The sequence below is a fragment of the Bos taurus genome, chromosome 1 (assembly GCF_002263795.3).
Source record: "Bos taurus isolate L1 Dominette 01449 registration number 42190680 breed Hereford chromosome 1, ARS-UCD2.0, whole genome shotgun sequence".
Lineage (NCBI taxonomy): Eukaryota > Metazoa > Chordata > Mammalia > Artiodactyla > Bovidae > Bos > Bos taurus.
In genome coordinates this window covers 4194785-4219226 of record NC_037328.1, presented here as the reverse complement: position 1 = coordinate 4219226, position 24442 = coordinate 4194785, and the positions used below count along the sequence as shown (strand labels likewise).

At 45.7% G+C, this 24442-nt stretch overlaps 1 protein-coding gene across 11 annotated transcripts in view; it reads right to left on the bottom strand.

Moving 5' to 3' along the window:
- The window catches only part of TIAM1 (TIAM Rac1 associated GEF 1), a 464731-nt gene that overhangs the window by 212535 nt on the left and 227754 nt on the right, over positions 1-24442 (bottom strand). For 2 of the 11 annotated variants that reach the window (XM_024993768.2, XM_024993774.2), the window contains exon 2: positions 22342-22472. The exons of 8 other annotated variants lie outside the window; for them this stretch is intronic. The gene's annotated coding sequence lies outside the window, so the exon portion shown is untranslated. Of the gene's footprint in view, positions 1-12147; positions 12320-22341; positions 22473-24442 lie in introns of those variants that run through there. One more of the 11 variants, XM_059887399.1, reaches the window with a different exon arrangement.

Below are 24442 nucleotides of genomic sequence, written 5' to 3'. Positions count from 1 at the left end.
ATCTTCCAGGCGCACGGAGAACCCAAGATCCGACCCGCTCTGGATCATGTGGCGGGTAATTTTAGTAGAGAGGATGCCTACTGGTGTCCAGGGCTGGGTCTGCATAGGTGGGCGAGTTGTGCCCACTTGATCAGACAACTGTACCACATATACCTGTTCTCAAGCAGTTCCCTACCAGCAGCGAAACCAAAACCTATAACCACTAACCCAGTTTAAGAGAGGATTTCAGAGAGAAGGTCTGTTTCTTTAGGTTAATGCCCAGTCACAGAATGAATGACAAGGCTGTACAGTGGAGTTAAACCAGAACTTGAGCTGGTAACAGGTCTTAGGTCTCTGTAGAGTGTATTTCATTCTATAATTCAAAGTGAATTTCCAGAACAACAAGTATTCAAGTGTGAGTATTCTGATGCACCTACTAAGGCTTTAAGTTCAGGATGAATTATCAATGGTTAATAGGTGGTCAAGAGACTCAACCCTGGGAATATGGAATAAATATCCACGAACTCAAATGTTCTAAGCAGATTTTCTATTCTCAACTGTGATTAACAAGACCTATCAATTTCGTAATGGAACATTCAAAAAAATTTAATACTTGGGAAATAAATCTTTGGGGCTCTGTGGCTGGAAGAAAAATGTTCTGTAGATGAATCTTCTTGACATTATTTTATCATTATCTTGACAATGTTTTTAGACAGAAGAAATCTGACTCAGCGTGGCTGCTGCTGCTGCTAAGTCGCTTCAGTCATGTCCGACTCTGTGCGACCCCATGGACTGCAGCCCACCAGGCTTCTCCGTCCATGGGATTCTCCAGGCAAGGACACTGGAGAGGGTTGCCATTTCCTTCTCCAGTGCATGAAAGTGGAAAGTGAAAGTGAAGTCACTCAGTCATGTCCGACTCTTAGTGACCCCATGGACTGCAGACTACCAGGCTCCTCCATCCGTGGGATTTTCCGGGCAAGAGTACTGGAGTGGGGTGCCATTGCCTTCTCCCGACTCAGCATGGATTCTCCTTCAAAATGTTTCGTTTGTATCCTGACATTACAAGATGGCCTCCGTGGCTGAACCAAACTTTCTGTGTCTCTAGGGCTTCAGTTTCAACTAACATGGCTTGCATTATGTGGGTGGGATTTTTTCTGGAGTTCTAATTTCTGCTCTTTTACATGCTAAATCTCCAGATGGCAACATAAGTAAATCGTCCGTAGCATTTATTGATACACAATAGTAACAACTGATACACAATAGTAACAACGAATATGCAAAGAAAGCTCAGTTGGTATAGGAGTATGTGTTTGTATGAGTCCCTATTTTCAAATTCTTGGGACACATACCTAGGAGTGGAATTGCTGAATCATATGATAATTTTATGCTTAACAATTTGAGGAAGCATCAAATAGTTTTCCACAGCAGGTGCACCATTTTGTATTCTCAAGAGCAGTGCACAAGGTTCCAATTTTTCCACATGGTTCCGATTTCTCCATATACTCATCCTATTTTCTTTTTTCTCTCTCCAATTATAGCTACTCTAGTGGGTGGGCAGTGATCTCACTGTGGTTTTGATATACATTTCCCAAATGACTAATGATGCTGAGTATCTTTTCACGAGCTTATTGGTCACATGTAAGTCTTCTTCGGGGAAATGTCTCTTTGTCTTTTTTTATCATCTGGTTTTTCATTGTTGTCATTGAGTTGTATTATGATTCAACGCTCAAAGCAAGACTATTCACAACAGTCAAAAGGTGGAAATATAAACGTCCACTTCCAGATTAATAGATAAACAAAATGTAGTATGTAGAATGTATATATACTGAAATATTATTCAGTAAAAAAAAAAAAAGAAGAAGAATTTCTGATGCATGCTACAAAAGGAATGAACCTTGGAAACATTATGCCAAGTAAAATATACCAGTCACAAAAGGACAAATATTTCACTTACATGAAGGACTATCTGGAATAAGCAAATTTATAGAGACAGAATGTAAAATAGAAGTTGGGGGTGGGGTATTATTGCTTAATAGGTACAAAGGTTCTGATTGGGATGATGCAAAAGCTTTGGGAAAAGATGATAGTGAAGGTGGTGCTTTCCCTGATAGCTCAGTTGGTAAAGAATCCACCTGCAAGGTGGGAGACCCCGGTTTGAATCCTGGGTTGGGAAGATCCTCTGGAGAAGGGATAGGCTACCACTCCAGTATTCTTGGGCTTCCCTTGTGGCTCAGCTGGTAAAGAATCCACCTTTAATGTGGGAGACCTGGGTTTGATTCCTGGCTTGGAGAAGGGAAAAGTTACCCACTCCAGTATTCTGGCCTGGAGAATTCCATGGACCGTATAGTTCATAGGGTCCCAAAGAGTCGGACACAACTGAGCAACTTTCAGTTAAAGGTTATATAACATCATAAATATACTCAACTTGGCTGAATTGTTCACTTTAAAATAGTAACTATTTTGTTATATATATTTTACCACACACACAAAAAATCAGCTCAATTTTGTTCATCTCATGTGTCCAAAATAATTTGGAAAAAAAAGAAAAAGTCAAGACATAAAAGAAGGGTGGTTTTAGATGAGGATGGTGGAGCCAGGGGGTCCTGAGGCACTTGGGAAGAGGAAACAGCATTCAGATTAGGTGGTATCAAGCTTGTAACACTTACAGCTCTACCCTGATCCATGTGTTATGGTGTGCGAATCCTTCAGCCTCTCAGAGCCTCCTTAGTTAAACAATCAAAGGCGAGGCAGTGGCGGGAATTAACCTCAGATGGTTACTGTAGGGATACAGGAAGAGGTGGCGCTAGTGGTGAAGAATCCATTTGCCAGTGCAGGAGATGCAAGAGACACGGGTTCCATCCCTGGGTCAGGAAGATCCCCTGGAGAAGGAATGGCAACCCACTCCAGTATACTTGCCTGGAGAATCCCATGGACAGAGGATCCTGGAGGGCTACAGTCCACGGGGTCCCAAAAGAGTCGGACACGACTTAGCGACGAACACCCAGGAAACTATCTGCCTGAAGGGCCCGATGCAGGGACAGACCTCGGGAACACTCCGTAAGTGCAGCAGGCCTGCACCCCGCCCCCCTCCTAAGACTGCAGTCTTCTCCACGTGACTCGAGCCCAATCCAGACACTGCCCTCTCCATGTTATTCTCTGTGCTGTTCTGTGTCTTTTAAATATTTCATGACAGAATCTTAAAAGCAAGTAAAAATTGCTCCTTATATAACACACTGATGTAACCAAATTGATGGAATTAAGTGTAGGAAAACATTAACCCTCCCTGACATCCTTCAAAAAATCCACTCAGCAGAAGAGGAAAAAAGAAGTCTCAAAGGAAATAAGCTACATGCTAATCATGGGTACCTCTGAAAGCAGGTCAAGGGGTAGGTTTTGATTGTTCTCTTTTTGACTGTCTATATATTACTATTTTTCTGTAATAAATGTGCAAGGAAAAGAGAATAAAAGCCTGGCTCAGAGTTCAACTTCTCTCAAGTCTTCCTTGCCCCTTCCTCCCCTCCGCCACCAGAGGCCATCACTCACACTCTGCGTATTCCATCTACCTTATCACGATATGGACTTCCCTGGTGGCTCCGTCAGTAAAGAATTTGCCTACGGTGGAGGAGACCTGGGTTCAATCTATGGGTCGGGAAGATCCCCTGGAGAAGGGAATGGCTACCACTCCAGTATTCTTGCCTGGAGACAGAGGAGCCTGGCAGGCTACAGTCCATGGGGTCACAACGAGTGAGACACGACTGAGCAATTAATACATCATGATATGGAAGAAGGTCCTAGCTCACATTTGCAGGAATTGTACTAGGGCTGGGCCCTCCTCTGAATCCTGACACATGTCAACTGATTCAGTACTTGCAATAACTGGAGTTGGTGGGTACTGAGTTTTGGTTGTGCTTAGTTGCTCAGATTGTAGCCCACCACGCTCCTTTGTCCATGGAATTCTCCAGGCAAGAATACATCCCTCCCTCAGGGGATCTTCCTGATCCAGGGAAGATCCTCCATCTTACAGGGAAAGAAACTGAAGCCCCAAGATCACAATAATTTGCCCATAGTCATTCCCACCATCTGTGATAAAGTTGGTTCCGCACCCATACAGTATGGTTCCTGAACCCACACTCTTTTGCCTCGACACTCTGCCCTCTCCTAGATGTATTCCTAGGGCTGTCACTGCCTTTCTCATTGTCCACATGCAATGACTTTCCTGTCTCCTCTGCCACACTGAAACAGGAGCTATGTCCGATGAATCTCGACCTACAATATCCATGCCCTACTCGGTTCTACTATTAAACCATTGGCTGAACTTATCGGTGTTCAATACCACATCCCAAACCAAATGGAATTTTTAGGTTACTTACATATAACACATATGCCGCTACTCCTATTTCCATGAGGGTGGTGAGCATCACTGATAATAAGAGCAAAGAGTGACTCATCTGTCCCCTCAAATGATCCCCTCGGCCAGGAAGCAGTTAGTCAAATTTCTCTTCAGGAAACTTGCTGCTGCTGCTAAGTCACTTCAGTCGTGTCCAACTCTGTGCGACCCCAGAGACAGGAGCCTTGTGGGGTCCTGTGCTTCCTGCCTGGGATTCTCCAGGCAAGAACACTGGAGTGGGTTGCCATTTCTTTCTCCAATGCATGAAAGTGAAAAGTGAAAGTGAAAGTGAAGTCGTGTCTGACTCTTTGTGACCCCCATGGACTGCAGCCCACCAGGCTCCTCCATCCATGGGATTTTCCCCAGTAAAGTTCACATTAGGTCACTAGGTGCACTTCTGACCTTCACATCGAAAAGAAAGAAACACGAGACTAATCATAGAGAACATCACAAGAGGAGGCAGAAAACAGGGGCCCTATAGAGACTTCACCCCTCACGATATCCACCTACTGCAGTTAATGAAGCTCCACAGGCAGGAAACGGAGGGAACTGGCTTAGAAATGGTGAAATCCAGCACAGGTTTAGTAGGAGAGAAAAACAGAAATCTTTTTAAAACCCCAACATTACTCATTTAGTTCCAGCCTAAAAGCAGAGAAATGATGACAACAATAAAGTTGATAATTTGGAGAGACCAATCATAACTCTGGGCTTCCCTTGTAGCTCAGCTGGTAAAGAATCTGCCTGCAATGCAGGAGACCTGGGTTCGATCCCTAGATTGGGAAGTTCCCCTGGAGAAGGAAATGGCAACCCATTCCAGTATTCTTGCCTAGAGAATCCCATGGACAGAGGAGCCTGGCAGGCTATAGTCCATGGGGTTGCAAGAGTCAGACACAACTTAGAAACTAAACCACCATCAACAACCATAACTCAGACGGTAAAGAATCTACCTGCAGTGTGGGAGACCATGGGTTTGACCCCTGGGTCAGGGAGATCCCCTGAAGGAGGGATGTATTCTTGCCTGAAGAATTCCATGGACAAAGAAGCGTAGCGGGCTACAGTCCATGGGGCCACAGAAGACTCGGACACGACTGAGCAACTAAAGCACAACCAAAACTCAGAGGTTTCCCAGGGGGTGCTAATGGTAAAGAATCCACCTGCCAATGCAGGAGACATAGGAGATGTGGGTTTGATTGCTGGGAAGATTCCCTGGAGGAGAAAATAGCAACCCACTCCAGTATTCCTGCCTGGGAAATCCCATGGACAGAGGAGCCTAGTGGACTCCATAGTCCATAGGGTGCAAAGAGTTGGACATGACTGAGCGTCTGAGCACAACCATAACTCAGACACTAGAGAAATATGGTGGTTTAGTTGCTAAGTCACGTCCAACTCTTGTGATCCCATGGACTGTAGCCTGCTAAGCTCCTTTGACCAAGTGATTGTCCAGGCAAGAATACTGGAGTGGGCTGCCATTTCCTTCTCCAGGGGAATCTTCCATACCCAGGAATCTAACCCAAGTTTCCTACACTGCAGGCAGATTCATTACCAACTGAGCTATGAGGGAAGCCTATTACTCCTCTTAACAGTTCTAGAAGGAAAGTACTTACCCCCAATTAAGTGAAGCAATCCAAAGCACAGACATTTCAAGTGACTTATCCAAGGTCACAAGCTAGTAAATGGTAAAGCTATGATTTTTATTCCCATTGTATCCTTCTTTTCTCTCTCTTTCAGACACCTACCTCAGAATTCTAGGATTCCACCTACAAGGCCCTTGACATGGCCATGAGCAAAGAGATTAAACTATCCAACTTGAAAGTGTAACGTTTAGACTGAAGGCGAAGATTTTTACTTATTTTGGCTTCTATACAATCAAGTGGATTTATAAGCCATTTCTCCGCTGAAGTTACGTATGCATTTAAAAAATATTCCAGTAATGTCGCCACCAACTAGAGCTCCCACTGCTGCTACTGCTACTACTAAGTCACTTCAGTCGTGTCCAACTCTGTGCGACCCCATAGCCGGCAGCCCACCAGGCTCCCCCGTCCCTGGGATTCTCCAGGCAAGAACACTGGAGTGGGTTGCCATTTCTTTCTCCAGTGCATGAAAGTGAAAAGTGAAAGTGAAGTCGCTCAGTCGTATCCGACTCTTAGCGACCCCATGGACTGCAGCCTACCAGGCTCCTCCGTCCATGGGATTTTCCAGGCAAGAGTACTGGAGTGGGGTGCCATTGCCTTCTCCCACAGCACACAGAAATCCCAAAACCCCGTATTAAGAATGGATGATCTTTCCATTACTGTTCCACCAAAGTAAACAAAGACTACACCAACACTACAACAATTAAAGGAAAGAACACAAGCATTTTTGATAGTTCAAAAGGATTCAAAGACAATCATGGAAACACATGTTCTTTTAGAGGGCGAGCTTTTGGAATTTACTCCAAAGGACCTTCATCTACAATTATATAAACGTTTATCTCTTACCTATGAAAATATGGATCTTTCTAACTTTTTGACCATAAAAATGGAAAGAAACCAGCAATCAGCGGGTTGGAGGTATCCATGGAGGGGACATTCAAAGAACCCACACTTCTCAATATTTTTCCATTATATTGTTTATCTCCACACGCAATTCTAAATAGATCAAGAATACTGGAGTGGGTAGCCATTCCCTTCTCCAGGGGATCGTCCCTGACCCAGGGATTGAACCCAGGTCTCCTGTATTGTAGGCAGATTCTTTACCATCTGAGCCATCAAGGAAGCCACATAAGGCAACATTACATTATAAAATCAATAACATATACTTTATATTGGTATTTTAGAGAAGGAAATGGCAACTCACTCCAGTATTCTTGCCTGCAGAATCCCAAGGACGGAGGAGACTGGTGGACTACAGTCCATGGGGTCGCACAGTCAGACACAACTGAAGCGACTTAGCAGCAGCAGCAGCATGTTGGCATTTGGGAATCTTTAAAAATAGAGCTAAAGACTCTTTTTAAAATAAAAAGGACCAATATATCCAGACGAAACTCTAACCCAAAAAGACACATGTACCCCTGCGCTCACAGCAGCACTATTTATAAAAGCCAAGATATGGAAACAATCTAAAAGTCCATAGACAGATGAATGGATTAAAAAAGATGTATCCAAGCACACAATGGAATACCACTCAGCCATAGCAAGAACAGAATACTGCCATGTGCAGCGACGTGGATGCCACTGGAGATTATCATACTGAGTCAAATGATTCAGGAAGACAAATCAATTATCACTTACACATGGAATCTAAACTACGACACAAATGAATCGACCTGCGAAACAGACACAGAACCACAGACGCAGAGAACAGACCGGTGGTTGCGAAGGGGAGGAGGCTGGGGAGGGAGGCTGAAGTCTGCAGACGTGAGCTTTTATATAGAGAGTGGATAAGCAACAAGGTCCTACTGTACAGCACGGAGAGCTGTCTCCAGCATTCTGTGAAAACCATCATGGAAGAGATGATTTTTTTTAAAAGAACACACACACACACACACACACACGCACACAGACACATATATGACAGCAGAAATTAATACAACATTGTCAAGCAATTACACTTCGATTTTTTTTTTAATCAAAAAAATAAAGATAAAAATAAATAACTCCCATCTCTCTGCCGTCCGCCTGTGCATCTCACAGCACTCTCGTGTGCTGTCAAGGCTAGCCTTTTCCACCTGCCATGCAGCGTCCCCTCATGGAATGACCCCTTCTCTGGCTGTGCCTATGAACACCCTGATCTTGGCAAGAGCCAGATATTTGCTTCCCTCCCACAGCTTAGCAGCTAAATTCCCCACCCATGGATGACATGACTGTAACAGTCTCCCATTTGGTTTTGATGTTGTTGTTGTTCTGTTCCATCTTTTAAACCAATGTCCTCATTTATCAGGAATGAACTGAAAGGAGAAAGACATGGCTCTCTACTGCCCTTCTGTTAACCTAACTCACTTGGGAAACTTTCCGGAGGAAGAAGGTAAAGGTGAGGGGGAATGCCCCAGGCTCCTAAATGAGAATTACCCATTACCCACTTGGAAGGCAGCTGACATTGAAAAAGGAAGTGAAGTGAAGAGAAAGTCACTCAGTCATGTCTGACTCTTTGCAACCCCATAGACTATACATTCCATGGAATTCTCCAGGCCAGAATACCGGAATGGGTAGCCTTTCCTTTCTCCAGGGGATCTTCCCAAGCCAGGGATCGAACCCAGGTCTTCCGCATTGCAGGCAGATTCTTTACCAGCTAAGCCACAAGGGAAGACCAAGAATACTGGAGTGGGTAGCCCATCCCTTCTCCAGGGGATCTTCCCAACCCAGGAATGGAACCGGGGTCTCCTGCATTGCAGGCGGATTTTTTACCAACTGAGCTATCAGGGAAAGCACCACCTTTACCACCATCTTTTCCCAAAGCTATCAGGGAAGCCATTGATAACGAAACTCCCTATCTATTAGAATACCAAACCAAAAAGATGCAAAGAAAAGCAGACAACCTTATCAGTCACCTCTACTATGCTTCAGTCCACAGGATGAGATTCCAGACAATCCCTAATAAGCCATGTGTCCTACATGAACTAGGATAAAAGTCCTCTGAAATGACAGTACTGAAAAGCTAGGGCAAGTTCCCCACAGCCCCCTCCCTGGAGAAGTGCGTGACAATACACTGCCCACCAGGTAATACTTGCCAAGGATTTAAGATGCTAGAGGAAAGGCATTCATGAAATGCAAAATGCCCGTGATTGTGTTGGGCCCAGAGGCTGTCCCTCTAAGTTCTCTGCAAGGGTGACTCAAACCACGCCCTCCGCCCCTTCCCTACCTTCCAGTGATGGGAGGTTTACTAATGTGCACCTGCGGTTTTAAAGGGACCAGAGGTGAAAGTTATTACAATTCTGTTCAAAGTACACGAGTAAACTAACTGTGGACAAGTTCACCACATGCCACTTGAAATGGACTAACAAGGGTCCAATAACAAAAAATTTAGGGTGGGATTTTTGAAAGAGATTCTCCAATATGTTTTGGGCCATGAAGAGGAAGGTAATACACATGACAAGTGGTTGACCTTTTCAAGACCCAAAACATGATCAGACCGAACCAAAAAGGGGTGTGTGAACTGGAAAGGCGAGTCGAACCTGATTACAGGCAAGAAAGGGGCTCTCAGAGCAAAACAAGAGCTAAAGTAGGGAGGAGTTTTCTGTTTTGGAGGTAAATGAAACATCAGACTGCAGAGAACCCTAAATGATCCTCGAACATTTCTCGGGCACTCTCGAACTCATCATGGAATCCATCAGCTAACTATCCTGGCACGATGAAAATCCTTTTTCTCATTGACTATAAAGAAAGATATCTGCACCTAGAGAAGCAGGAAAAAAAATGTATTAATAGAGACCCAACAGCACCGGTGGGATCAGGGACTGTGTGAGCCGTTACAAAGTCTAATCACTGTTCAGACATCAGGATTATTGGCCACAAGGGTGAAAAGAAGGCGCCTGACTCACCCTCAGCACTGCATGCAGAAGGAGCCTTTTAAAACCTCCACCAGGGACAACCACTGCTGATCAGTGGTTAAGACTCCCAACGTCCAGTGCAGGAAGCCTGGGTTTGATCCCTCATCCACGTACTAGATCCCACATGCCACAACCAAGAGTCTGCTTGCCACAACAAAGATCTGGTGCAGCCAAACAACACATATTTTTAAATTAAAAAACCTCAATCAGATCATGTCTCCCACACACTCTCTTTCAAAGGCCTCCCATCTCAGTAAGTCCTACCAGCTCCTCCCCTGATCAAACTCACCCCCTGGGGTCTCCCTGCTTGCTCTCTCCAGCCAGACCCCAGGGGCCTGGGCCCTCGAATTGGATCACTCCCCACCTGTTAACAAAAGATCTCACCCTCACCCCCTCAACATCTTTGTTCCAAAGTCATCCGTGCACGGAATTCCCTGGCTGCCCAGTGGCTAGGATTCTGCACATCCACTGCAGGGGACATAGGTTCAATCCCTGGTCCAGGAACTAAGACCTCTCATGGCATGTGACACAGCCAAGTTAAAACAAAACAAAGTCACCCATGCAGTTGTTATTTAGTTGCTAAGTCGTATCTGACTCTTTTGTGACCCTCTGGACTGTAGCCCACCAGGCTCTTCTTTCCATGGGATTTCCCAGGCAAGGATACTGGAGTGGATTGCCACTTCCTTCTCCGGGCGATCTTCCAAAACCAGGGATGGAACCCATGTCTCCTGCTTGGCAGGCAGATTCTTTACCACTGAGCCACGTGAAATGTACAGTGTCATGTAATTACCATTAAAATGGTCATACCGAACAGTTTCACTGCCCTTAAAATTCTATGCTTTACCGATCCGTCAATGCCTCCCTTCCCCAAGCTCCTAGCAACTAACAGTCCTTTTACTGTCTCCACAGTTTTGCTTTTTTCAGCAATGTTATACAGTTGGACTCATCCAGTATGGAACTTTTTTAGATTAGCTTCTTTCACTTGGTAACATGCATTTAAGTTTCCTCCACGTCCTTCATGGCTTGAAAGATAGTTTTTAGCCCTGAATAATATCCCATTGTCTAGATATTCCATGGTTTATTTACCCATTCACCTACTGAAGGACATCTTGGTGGCTTCCAAGTTTTGGTAATTGTGAATAAAGCTGCCACAGACATCCATGTGCAGAGATTTTGTGTGGATGCTTGTATGGTTTTAATAGCATCTTACGAGCAGAGAAATGTAAAGTATAACCTTCATGAGCTGAAGACAAAATAGGCTTCACACTCTCTAAGAAAGTCCTTCTTTCTAAGAATATTTCTGAGAAGCTAAATTTGTCAAAGAAGGCTGGTTTTAGTTTTATAAACACATGAATCCAATTCCAACACTATGGTTTTTTCCATGCACTTCAAATGGATCATAAACTCTGAAACATCATATAGGTTTTGAATATTTTCTCTTGTTCCTATTAATAACGCTTCTCTGTGGGATTTTGCCATCAATTCCATTACACTTAGCCCATTACCACCACTGGTGCCACCAGCCCCTGAGTTCTGTTGGGGCATCTACCATACCCACCACACCCATCCATGCCTGAATCCCACAAGCCTGTCACTAAGACACAGAGCAGGTGCTGAAAGAACTGTTGACTGCAAAAGGCATTTTGAACATCCAACCAAGCATTCAACCGAGACTGTGACAAATCTCAAGACAAAGACTCATAAAAGTCCCTTGGGACTTCCCTGGCAGTCTGGTGGTTAAGACTCCAAGCTTCCAACGTAGGGAACACGAGTTTGATCCCTGACTGGGGAACCAAGATCCCACATACTGAGTGGCATGGCCAAAAAAACGGAAGAGAAAAAGGACTCATGACAGTCGCTGGACCACAGATACAGAAAGAGAGTAGACGAGCATTCATTCACTCAACCATGTCAAAATCTACACGCTGACTGCTACACAAAAACTAGAGAAAGGGGGTCATCTCAAGTCAGAGATCCATCTCTTTAGAAAAGGGGAGCTCACCACCCCCAAACAGACTGCACGCAGGCTCATGGGCCCTCAGGGCTCGAAGGCCCACCAGTCACAGCAGGTTGAAGGGGAAACATGAGGAAAGATGACGCCCAAGAGCCCAAACGTGTTTCAAGCCATGAAACACTAGAAACCATTTCTAAAGTCAAAATCCATGCTCAACAATTTCTAAAATCAAAATGCCTTCCTAGTATGGAAAACCCCACACAACCATACCACTCAGGACTGAACTCCTGGACTGTGTCATACCAGGTTTAACAGCTGAAACTGAAGGGCTTCCCTGGTGCTCCAGTGGCGAAGACTCCAGGGTCCCAATGCAACAGGCCAAGATTCAGACCCTGGTCAGGGAACTAGGTCCCACAGGCCACAGCTAAGACTTGGCACTGCCAAATAAAAATAAATATTTTAAAATTTAAATTTAAATTTAAAATTTAACTTATTTTAATTAAAAAAAATTCAAATGGAACTACAAGGCATTTCGGAAGGCCGTCCATCTTACATTTGTAAATGCAGACGTTTCCAAAATGTCTACTCAAGGCTGACATTTTGCAGACGAATTCCCCACATCCTGTATTTACCACATTCAAAGTACTCTTGGTGCCTCACACCCACTACCACTTCTGACTTAAAAAGAGAACCAGAGAGGAGGCCAGGTGGATACACAGACAGGGGTCACCCGAACTCAGGTGAAAATTTTCAGTCTGATTTCAAATTACAGAAGTAGAGGAGGCTGGCAATTTGAGTTTAAATGCCAACTTGATGTGTTCTTGAAAAGACATAAATATTTAACATTTTGATCTGCTTTTTTTTTGCTTTCTTTTAAACCATAAAGTCCCAATGAAAAAGTAATCCATGTACAATGTACCCAATTACTTGGCAAGCACTCCCATCCATGTTCCCTTGATTTAGCAACAAAATGGTGCCTTTTCCCATTTTGGTTAATTTCTCCACTGCTGAAAAGTACTTCCAGGTCCAATCTCTTCTTTAGTTTCCATTTTCATCCTATCTGAAACCCCCTAGAGAAAAAGAAAGAAAAGAACACACAACCAGCAGATAACACAATACTTTAAACACCAAAATTGTAAAATGCAGCTGTAGCATCTGGGTCTAAAGAAAAAACGTCTAAATAAATAATGCAGTAATATGAAGCTAAAAGTTGAATCTTGATACATAATACCTCTATTATAGGCCTGTGTAGTCAAAGCTGTGGTTTTTTCCCAGTAGTCATGTATGGATATGAGAGTTGGACCATAAAGAAAGCTGAGTGCCGAAGAATTGATGCTTTCCAACTGTGGTGTTGGAGAAGACTCTTTAGAGTCCCTTGGACTGCAAGGAGATCCAACCAGTCAATCCTAAAGGAAATCAACCCTGAATATTCATTGGAAGGACTGATGCTGAAGCTGAAGTTCCAATACTTTGGCCACCTGATGCAAAGAACTGATTCATTGGAAAAGACCCTAATGCTGGAAAAGACTGAGGGCAGGAGGAGAAGAGGACTTAACAGAGGATGAGATGGTTGGATGGCATCACTGACTCTATGGACATGAGTTTCAGCAAGCTCTGGGAGACGGTGGAGGACAGGGAAGCCTAGTGTGCTGCAGTCCATGGGGTCGTAAAGAGTCAGACACAGCTGAGCAACTGAACAGCAATATAGACAGAAACTTCTGTACATCACAAGGACCCCCAAGGATATAATGTGCTGCCCCAAGCAACTAGCTCGCCTAATGTCCAAGAGATAGGGAGCGCTCAGGTAAAGAAGACCTGGGTCTCTTCACTTCTAGCTCAGTGTTCTTTTCATATTTTATTGAATAAACACTAGCAAATAACAATGATAATCATTTTGCTTAAATACAAATGATTGAGCTTATTTATCTCCTTAATTTTTTAAAAAAACTAAAATGACCATTGATTTTTAAGGGCCCAAAGAGAAAACTCGCTAGACCCTAGCAGGAGATCATTGTTAGCAATGGCAACACTGACACGGAACTACCCAGAGAAAACCATCAGTAGGGTAGATCTGTTTATGACTAAATGGCCCATCAGGCATTCACACAAAACTAGATGCCTGTAAATACTGAATAGAGTGGAGCAGAAACTAAGTGATCAAATTGGTTGTTTGCCGCTCTTAGAAAGAAATACTGAAGATGTACTGACTGTTCCAGAAACACAGGAAAGTCAGAATTGGGAAGAACCACAGAGGCTTGGGGGAGTTGGGCATGCAGGCTGTCCGTGTGTCCACCTGGACTTGCTGTGCATAGCTGTGTCCTTTTCCGTCTCTCTGCCTCATTTTCCTCACCTGTAAACCTGCGCTTTCCTAGTAGCTCAGATGGTAAAGAATCTGCCTGCAATGCTGGAGACCCGGGTTCAATCCCTGGGTCAGGAAGATCCCCTGAAGAAGGAAATGGCAATCCACTCCAACATTCTTGCCTGGAGAATTCCATGGACAGAGGAGCCTGGCGGGCTACAGTCCATGGGGTCGCAAAAGATCTGGACATGACTGAGAGACTAACACACACACACAAAACCGGGATGATAATAGTTCACTGGGTTATTGGGTAGATTAAATGCAATAGGCCATGCTAAGCGTTTAAAACTGAGCCAGGCACGTAATATCTCTGGTAGTCCACAAGTTATGACTCCACATTCCCAATGCAGGGGGCACCGATTTCATCCCTGGGTGGGTAATAAAGATCCCGGATGCAATGCAGCATGGCCAAAAATAAAACTGTGCCAGGCAGAGAGTAAATACTTAATGTGCGTGTGTGCCAAGTCACTTCAGTTGAGCCCACCTCCTTGTGACCCTATGGACTGCAGCCCACCAGGCTCCTCTGTCCATGGGATGAGTGGGTTGCCATTTCCTTCTCCAAGGGATCCTCCCAACCCAGGGATCAAACCCAGGTATCCTGCATTACAAACAGATTCCTTTCCCCTCTGAGCCACCAGGGAAGTTGGGAATTGTATAAATGCATTAGAAAAATACATAACAACAGTTATAACCTAGAGGCTGGAACAGGAAAAGCTTTCAATCAACCCTTGTGGCTTTTGCCTTTTCCACTCAGATTGAACTCCAGGCTTGGTTTGCATGCAGGCAACTGTAATTACCTCCACTGTTCCTTCCAAAATTAAAACCACGAAGATCTGTCAACCCTTGATTTTTCTTCCAGGCGTGATTCTGCGGCCTCATGCCCTCCCTGTCTGGGAGGAATCTTTGTTACCACACTTCCTGTTTCCATCAAAGCCTTCAGTCCTCATCACACAGATTGATGCTGCTTGACCAGCAAAGAGTCCCACAGATAACAGGGCCCCAGCTGTTCCATCTGGACTCCCCTGGGATTTCAGAGACTTTCACCTGCACCTCTAGCAACAGATAACCCAGGTCTCTGGAATGAACGTCTACCTCTGAAAGTAACTAGCTGCAATCCTCTCTCTCTCTTCAGCACCCCATTCCCACCCCACTCCATTCCCATTCTCTTAATAAAACGGAACTCCGCTGAGCATCAATCAGGAGCAGAGGGAAAATCCTGTGCTTCACTGGTTTCTTCCCAAACACACTTCTGTAAGCCTGAAACGGTTGCGGCCCAGCCTGCACGTCTCAGGGCCCCCAGAGCTTCTGGAGTTGCGCTTTTGCTTACCCACTGCCAAGTAGGTATTTCCCAGCCCGCCTCTCCTCCCATGGAGACTAGTGGCAACCACCCGGACCCCCCATCCAGGCAACCAAATGTGACATCAAAGGAGCCCCCGAGTGGCCATCTGTCCCTGCCACGCCAATGTTTATGCAATGTGGGCAGGAGAGGGACAGGACGACCAAAGAATCCAGGGCGTCCGGCTCGAACAAACCCAAGGCAGCGACAGCCCAGGCCACGTGAGCCACCGAACGGGGGACAGTGGTAAGAAGCCCCCGTCTAGCTGCAGAGGCTCCTTCTAAAAACATAGCTGCGACTACCTTTTTAATGGCTACCTTTTTTTTCTTTTTAATTGACAGATAGTTGCTTTACAATACTGTGCTGGTTTCTGCTATCAGCCTGCAACTGTTTGACTTTCTTTCCTGATGGTGTGCAAAAAATGAGCTGGATACATCTCACCTGTGGGCAGGCAGCTAAAAATAAAGTCGGCTCCCTAAGTTTGCAGTAATTTTGTGATATTTTTCAAATATTATGCATCCTGCCAAAAAGTTCCACTTCAGTATGGTATCTCATGCTGTGCTGACATTACCAGACTCATGAACGGTGAAGTGCTAAGGGGAACTGGCTAAGGCAGAAATGCAGAGATCAGACACGAACCCGGGAGCTTCAGAATTCTAGAATCGTCATCTAAACGCCTCTGCTTTTATCTAGAATGGCAGGTCAAGACGCATGGGAGCAGCCATGGATGTAAAAGCCAGATAAAGCACAGTTCAAGTCCAGGGTCACCATGTCAGGGTGAGTTTGGTGAAGTCACGTGGGTGCCATCAGCTGGACTTGGCCAGGATGCCACGTCCAAGGAGGTGCTGAGGTTCGATCATGGGCTCTATTGAGACCAGCGAGCAGAAAGCCAGGCACACAGCACATGCTCGATGTATGTGGACCCTTCTCTGCAGCATCTTCGGTTCCAGCCCCGTCCTCTCTCTGGGACCTTGAAGTGAGACACACCCAGGAGGCAAAGCATGTCTGAATCTCTTTGCCAAAAAGGAGAGGTCACCATGAACAGTGGGGCTGACCACCAGCTCGAACTGAACACACAAACTCTGCTGAAGCACGTCATTATTATCATTCATATGGGGAAGAAAGCACATCAAGTGCTTTCACCTACCATTTTCATGAAGTCTGTCAAACCACATCCCAAGAATTGGAAGAGAGACCGCATTATTCATCACATAAATCTGCTTCCATTCTCCCAGTGGGGGAAGACGGCTAACCACCGTGCTTGAAGCCAAAAGATGATCCATCCACCCTGTGATTCAGCTTGAACAGCTGCAGTGTGAAAACGCAACACGAGCTCACCCAAAAGTGGGCTGATGATTTTTAGATTTGCCCCCTCGCTTATCTTATTTTTTTCAAGTCTGTTCCTTGACCTCGACTTTCCTTCATTCATAGAACCGGGAAACAACCGTGGCATTTCTCTGGACAGCGTGGGCCAGGTTATGATGCATCCCTGAAGAATCAGATCAGCACACGCGTACTCTGTGGTTCCGGGCACCATCACAGCACTCAAGGATTTACAGTTGAGTTGAGAGGAAAAAAAGATTAAAAAGGCAACATCTGACTAGTAATACGGGGCACTGAGGGGGAAAAAATGATTCGGGGCTGGAAGAGACTGGAAAGGCAGCAAGGAGGAGGTGGGCTGACACTGATTCCGAAAGACAGCTGGGGGGAGGTCACCGGAGGGGGAGATGGAATGGACACTCGCCCGGAGACAGGACTTGGTAAGGCTGTTTAGAGCTCAGCTGGGCCAATTAGCCACTCATCAAACAAGCATTTACACAACAGCCTGTGGCAGTCCGGAGAAGGCAATGGCACCCCACTCCAGTACTCTTGCCTGGAAAATCCCATGGACGGAGGAGCCTGGTAGGCTACAGTCCATGGGGTTGCTAAGAGTTGGACATGACTGAATGACTTCACTTTCACTTTTCACTTTCATGCACTGGAGAAGGAAATGGCAACCCACTCCAGTGTTCTTGACTGAAGAATCCCAGGGACGGGGGAGCCTGGTGGGCTGCCGTCTATGGGGTGGCACAGGGTCGGACACAACTGAAGCGACTTAGCAGCAGAAGCAGCAGCAGCTGTGGCAGTCACTCTAACCCACAATGAGGCAAATATACAGGAGAGGACGACCAGCCCTACCTTGGAGAGACACACGGGAGCCTTCAGGGAATCAGGCAACTGTGGTTCAAATCCTCTCTCCTCCTTTCCTAACGCTGTCACTTGGAACAAGTTCCTTAACCCAGAGATGAGAACTCACGCTTAAGTTACTTAGTGGAAGCAGTTTCACAGAAAACCAGTTGGGGAGTGGGAGAAAGAGGCCACCAGAGCTCTCTGGAGACAGGACAGGGAAAACCTCAAGAGTCTGCCTGAAATACCCGCACCCAGCTCTGGCTAAGGATTGCCTCAAGGGACAAGGACTCCATGGTCAAAGGCGCAGCAAGCCTCGAGGCCGGCTCGCCAACAAAGAGAAGGGAAGGCTGGCTTATGGAGTGAAAGCATGGGGGGAAGCTGATTTGCACATAAGACAACGTGGATCCAAACAGGCGGGACAGAGCACAGGCGACATGTGCCTCAGAGGGTTAAATGTTGTTTTCATCATTGTTGTTTATATTATTTACCCCTTAATAAAAAGCCAGCAACCCAACTATGACAATGCAATGGGATTCAAAGGAGAGCAAGAGGTCTGTAGGCTGCCCTGTGCTAAGGCTGCCAGTCTGGATCCAGGTGTGGCCAGAACAGGTAGGACAGGAAGAACAGGTCAGAGCAAGACCTGCAGAGGAGAGCCCGAGATGCTGGTGGGCAGTAAACTGCAGGGATCAGGAGGCAAAAGTGCGCAGCCATTGCAAAAGAAAGAAACAGAACGACCAGAGGATCCAGCAATCCCACATGTGGGTATTTACCCAAAATAAATGAAAGCAGGATCCCAAAGAGACATGAGCCAGCCCATGTTCACTGCAGCATTACTCACAGTAGCCAAGATGGGGACACCACCCAAAGGTTCAACAATGGAGGAAGGCGGGGAAAAGGCAGTACACACACGAATATTACTCAGCCTTAAAAAAGAAGGAAATCCTGCATATGCCACAGCATGGATGAACCCTAAGAACACTGTGCTGTTTGAAATAAGCCAGTCCCAGAAAGACAAATGTTGCATGCTTCCACTTACATGCTGCTAAGTCACTTCAGTCATGTCCGACTCTGTGCGACCCCATAGACGGCAGCCCACCAGGCATCCCCGTCCCTGGGATTCTCCAGGCAAGAACACTGGAGTGGGTTGCCATTTCCTTCTCCAATGCATGAAAGTGAAAAGTCAAAGTGAAGTCGCTCAGTCATGTCCAACTCTTAGCGACCTCACGGACTGCAGCCTACTAGGCTCCTCTATCCATGGGATTTTCCAGGCAAGAGTACTGGAGTGGGGTGCCATTGGTTATCTAAAATAGTGAAACTCATCATGAAAGCAAAGGCTAGAATGGGGGATGCCAGGGGCTGGAGGGAAGGGGGATGAGGAGGTGCAAATCAACGGGTATTAAATCTCAGGTATGCCAGGTGAGCAAGTTCTAGAGACTCACTGTAAAATACCGCACCTACTGCTAATACTGTACTGAACACTTAAAAATCTGATCAGAGGGTAGGTTGCGTGCTGTGTTCTTATTACAGTAAAAAAAAAAAAAATTTTTTTTTTTAATTGCAGGGCTCATGCCTCAGGAAGCATCGGTGATTCAGCCTCTCCATCAAGTTGGAGATCCCTTATTTGTTCAGATCCTAGATCAACTGGCATAGGACCCAAATCTGATCACTGTTAAACAGTAGAGCATTATGTCACTTACTAACAAGGCTTGAGTGGCTACATTGATGGGAGGAAAGCAAGCGTGTTTGCTTGTTGTTTCTTATGTTTGTTTGTTGTTGTTGGCCATGCCATGTGGCATGTGGGATCTTAGTTCTCCAACCCAGGATCGAACCCAAGCCCCTGCCATGGAAGCATGGAGTCTTCCCATGGAAGCATGGGACTGCCAGGAAGTCCCTGGAGGAAGGCAAGCATGGAAAGAATAACTGTACGTGTATAGTTAGAAAGCCCCCTTTGGTCTAAACCATCCTCGCCCAGTGACGTTAAGTGGGAGATGTTGCTCAGGGCAGACGACGCTGTCCCCACGTGGCAGAGGAACTTTAGAGCCACGATTCCCCTTTTGCTGGACTTCCTAGAAGAGTCTCAGGCCACACATGGGAGGCAGGAAAGGTGTCTGTTCCACAGATTTCTTTTCTCCAAGTGCCTATAAACCAGACACTTTTCCCACCTGGATCCTTCCAGCAGGAAGCCCCTTGCCTCTCAAGCAATGATGGGACCCCATCTGGGCACAGCAGTGAAGGCCACATGAAGTACCCCACTGCAACCAAACCTACTTCCCAGTTCAGGCGAAGAGTCAACCTCCCTGTTCCAAGGAACCTGATCTCATGCACAACAGCCCCAGAAAAACCCCATCTGCTACCAAGCTTTCCCAGCTGCTCTCCAAATCGATTCTTTCTTCCCCTTTTCTGGTGTCACGAGGGCAGGCAAAGAAAAAGTCAGGAAAACAAAGGTAGGAAGGTTATCCCCGAAAGTCTCTAAAATTATGTAATCTGAAAATCAATGGGAACCTTCTTCCTCACGACTCAAGGTGGAAGGAATCAGTGCATGTATGGAGGCTCCCAAAGGGCAGACCCAGCCGGCTCACAGTGGTCCTGACTTGGGGTGCGCCCCCACCACCTCATCATCAAGCCCCAAAGACTGGCCTGTCCATGTGGATGATCCAAGAAGAAAGGGCCCCTAAGTGGCCCAGACAGTAAAGAATCTGCCTGCAATGCAGGAGACCCAGGTTCAATCCCTAGGTCAGGAAGATCCCTTGGAGAAGGGAATGGCAAACCACTCCAGGATTCTTGCCTGAAGAATCCTGTGGACAGAGGACCCTGATGAGCTGCAGTCCAGGGGTCCTTGAGTCGCCAAAGAGTAGGACATGACTGAGCGATTAACCCTTTCACTTTCAAGCATCAGGAAGTTCCCAGAAAATCTGTTTCAAAGTCTCAGTTTCTGAGCAGGTAGAATCAGAAGCCCTCTTCTCATCAAAACAGATAATGAAACTTCTATCATCCTGAATAGGTGGATTTCGACAGATCCTAAGACAAGAAGGACTTTAAAGGCTTGCCTACTCATGTCCCAGTGTTCTGAAAACACTCCACTTACCCCATCCCAAACAGGAGAGGCTTCTCAAGATCTCCAAACGTGCCATCCACAGCTCATGTCCTAGGTGAGAGGCTAGGACCCAGAGCCATCATACCCCAAGAGACCAGCCCCCCTGCTCCTGGCTTCGGGTCTAGAGGGGTGGGGCTCAGCCCACTGTGGTTCTACCCACAAGAACAGACAGAGGAAAGCAATGGGTTTTATGCTCACCTTTCATATTCCTCTAGAGGTTACAAGATCTTCCTTGGAAACCTCATTGTGATAACTTAGGAAAAGTACCTCATATGTTGTAGATGGGCTTCCCTCATAGCTCGGTCGGTAAAGAATCTTCCTGCGATGCAGGAGACCGGAGTTCAATTCCTGGGTTGGGAAGATCCCTTGGAGAAGGAAATGGCAACCCACTCCAGTGTCCTCGCCTGAAGAATCCCATTGGCAGAGGAGCCTGGCGGGCTGCAGTCCATGGGGCCGCAAGAGTCGGACACAACTGAGCGACTAAACCACCACCACCACCATGTTATAGATACTCAATAAATCAGTATTTAGTATTCATAGTCTAACAAGGAATTTGTATTTGAATAATCAAAGAAGCATTTGCGTGTATGCTAAGTCGCTTCAGTTGTGTCCAACTCTGTGCAACACTATGGACTGTAGCCCACCAGGCTCCTCTGTCCATGGAATTCTCCAGACAAGAATACCGGAGTGGGTTGCCATGCCCTCCTCCAGATCTTCCCAACCCAGGGGTCGAACCTTCATTTCATACGTCTCCTGCACTGGCAGGCAGATTCTTTACCATTAGCACCACCTTCACTTACCAGGCGCTTATACCACTATGGCTTCATACAAAGCACTTTGGCCATGGTTATTCTTGCCCGCCAAAATCTCATAATTTATGAAAGCCTGAATTGTCAAACACTGGAGCATATGAGTCCAAAGTACTGCATGAGGTACTATGACCTAGCTCAAGAGCTTACAAATCCATCCAGAACAATTAAAAAAGACAGCTTTCCAAAAGTGATGACCTCTCACCCTCAAGTTTCACCAATGAATGGTATGCTAATACTTTGTTTTCAAGTAAGGAATCAAAATAAACTAGGGAAGCAGTGCTGCAAAATACTTAGGAAGACTATGGGCCCTCTTGTTCTCTGTTCTCGTAAAAACACCAACTAAAACAAACAGCAGCTCCTGTGCTGTTACTCAGCCCTCGGGGTCATAGCAGACAGGCCAGGTCAAGGGCAGCTGGTTAATCAATCTGCTGACTTGGAAAATAGCCCCACGGCGAAGGCCAATTCACTCCGCAAAATGTAAACCAAGACTTGCTCCTTGGGCGGAATAGCAAATGATGTTGGCATCACACCATAAAGCCTTTCTCCAGCTCACAATCCTTCCCCCTGCCCAGCTCAGCCCATTGCAACACTGGATGCCTAAATAAATCTTAAGTAATTATGCCACAGATTCTCCCAGGATCTATTCAGAGGAGAAACCCCAGGGAGAACAAACAGCTTGAGTTTGGAGACTTCAATAATGCTACAGTCCTTTGTTCAGGAATATTACCTGGCCAACCTCCTCCGCCCTTTGCTCTTCATTTCTCTCCTTGGTTAAGAAGTCAGCAGTAGCATTCAATGATCCATATCTCCCCGCAAAGCATGGACGAACTCCAAGCCCGGGAAGAGGATGCTCAGAAACTGCGGTGGAAATACGAAATCAATGTGGCAATCAACCCCAAGCATCTCCCAGCTAAATTCTGTAGTAACGAAAGTTAACAAACTTTGCCTTCAAAGGAGCAACCCCACTGACTTACATCTCAAGTTCTGAGCTTTGTACCCATTTCATTCATACCCTGTGTGTGTTAGTCGAGTCTGACTCTTTGCAACTCCATAGACTGTAGCCCGCCAGCCTCATCTATTCATGGGATTCTCCAGGCAAGAATACTGGAGTGTGTTGCCATTTCCTTCTCCACATTTGTACCCTGTGTGTGTTAGTCGCCTAGTCGTGTCCGACTCTTTGTGACCCCATGGACTGTAGCCCGCCAGGTTCCTCTGTCCATGGGATTCTCCAGGCAAAAATACTGGAATGGGTTCCCGTTTCCTCCTCCAGAGGATCTTTTCAACCCAAGGATCAAATCCAGGTCTCCTGTACTGCAGGCAGATTCTTCACCATCTGAGCTACCAGGGAAGCCCTGATGTATACTCTAAAGACAGCCCAAAAAAAGCAAGAAAGAAAGGGAGGGAATTAGAAGAGAGCAGTTAGACTCTCAAGGAGGTGAAATGAGCTGAAGGAAAACATACAGTAATCCCAGGAAGGTGAGGATGGTGAGAGTTGCACAACAGTGTGTGTGCACTTAGAGCCGCTGAACGGTACGTGTGTGCGCGAAGTTGCTTCAGTCGTGTCTGATTCTTTGCGACCCTTAGGGATTACAGCCTGCCAGGTTCCTTTATCCATGGGATTCTCCAGGGAACAATACTGGAGTCAGTTGCCATGTCCTTGTCCAGGGAATCTTCCTGACCCAGGGACAGAACCAGAGTCTCTTATGTCTCCTGTATTGGCAGGAGGGTTCCTTACCACTAGAGCCACCTTATAGTATAGATATCAGAAAATGTGGTGGAAATACAAAATCAAGGTAGTGTTCATCAGCCAACCATCTCCCACCATATTGAAATAGTATGTTGTAGATTATGTCACTTTTTCCACAATTTTTAAAAAAAAATTTAATTAAAAAAAAAAAAGTGGAGGGGGAAATGTACAGTCAGTTTACTATCAATTCACTGGGATAAGATGAAAATACGGAAAGGGACCCTGATAATTCCACTTGCCCGGAATTAAAAAAAAAGAATGATAGAAGTGGTTTTGTTTCATGCTATTGCAATACCCGTTCACATTTCTGGAAGGAAGGCACCCGCAGAACTGTGACCTTGCACAACAGTAGCAGAGGAAAACACTCCTCAGACTACAACTGACGATCCACTGTGTGTGTGCCAAACCGCGAGACGGGTCCCTTACGTGAAAACTCAGAGGAATCTCACGAAGGCCCCCGAAGTAGTTTTCAGACCTCTCTCTCACAGTAGGGGACCCACAGGCTCAGAGAGGTTAGGTAATTTCCCCAGGGCCACACAGCTACAACTGAGAGCAGGAATTCAAACCCAGCTCTTTCTGACTCCAAAGTTATTGTTCTTACACCACCACCACATACTCAGAAAGATTTTCTGAGGAAACTTTAAAATGCCAAGGCTCATGCATTAAATATGAACCAAACTGAAACATTTTCCCTCAGTCATTACAACAAATTTGCTCTGGCTCAGTACAAAGTAAACTTGTTAAGTGGGTTGAAATCACCTTCAATTCACATTAAATTATCAGTAAGTCTTGGGTGAATTCTAGTAAGATGTTTCCAAAACAATTTCACAGGGTGTGTCCCAGTGAATATGCAAAACCCACCCTACAACAATTTGCTCCAACAGGTATGATACTCAGGAACACAAGCTATGTTTTAATAAAACTGGAAAACATTACGTCAAAGACACATAAATATACAGTATCTTCCTCCATACAACTAGGAGACTCAGTTATTTAGTTTTAAAGGCTCTTGAAATCTTTTTTGACAGAGTTCCATAGGGCACAATTTTTTAAATGCATGTAAACTTACAATAAGTTGTAT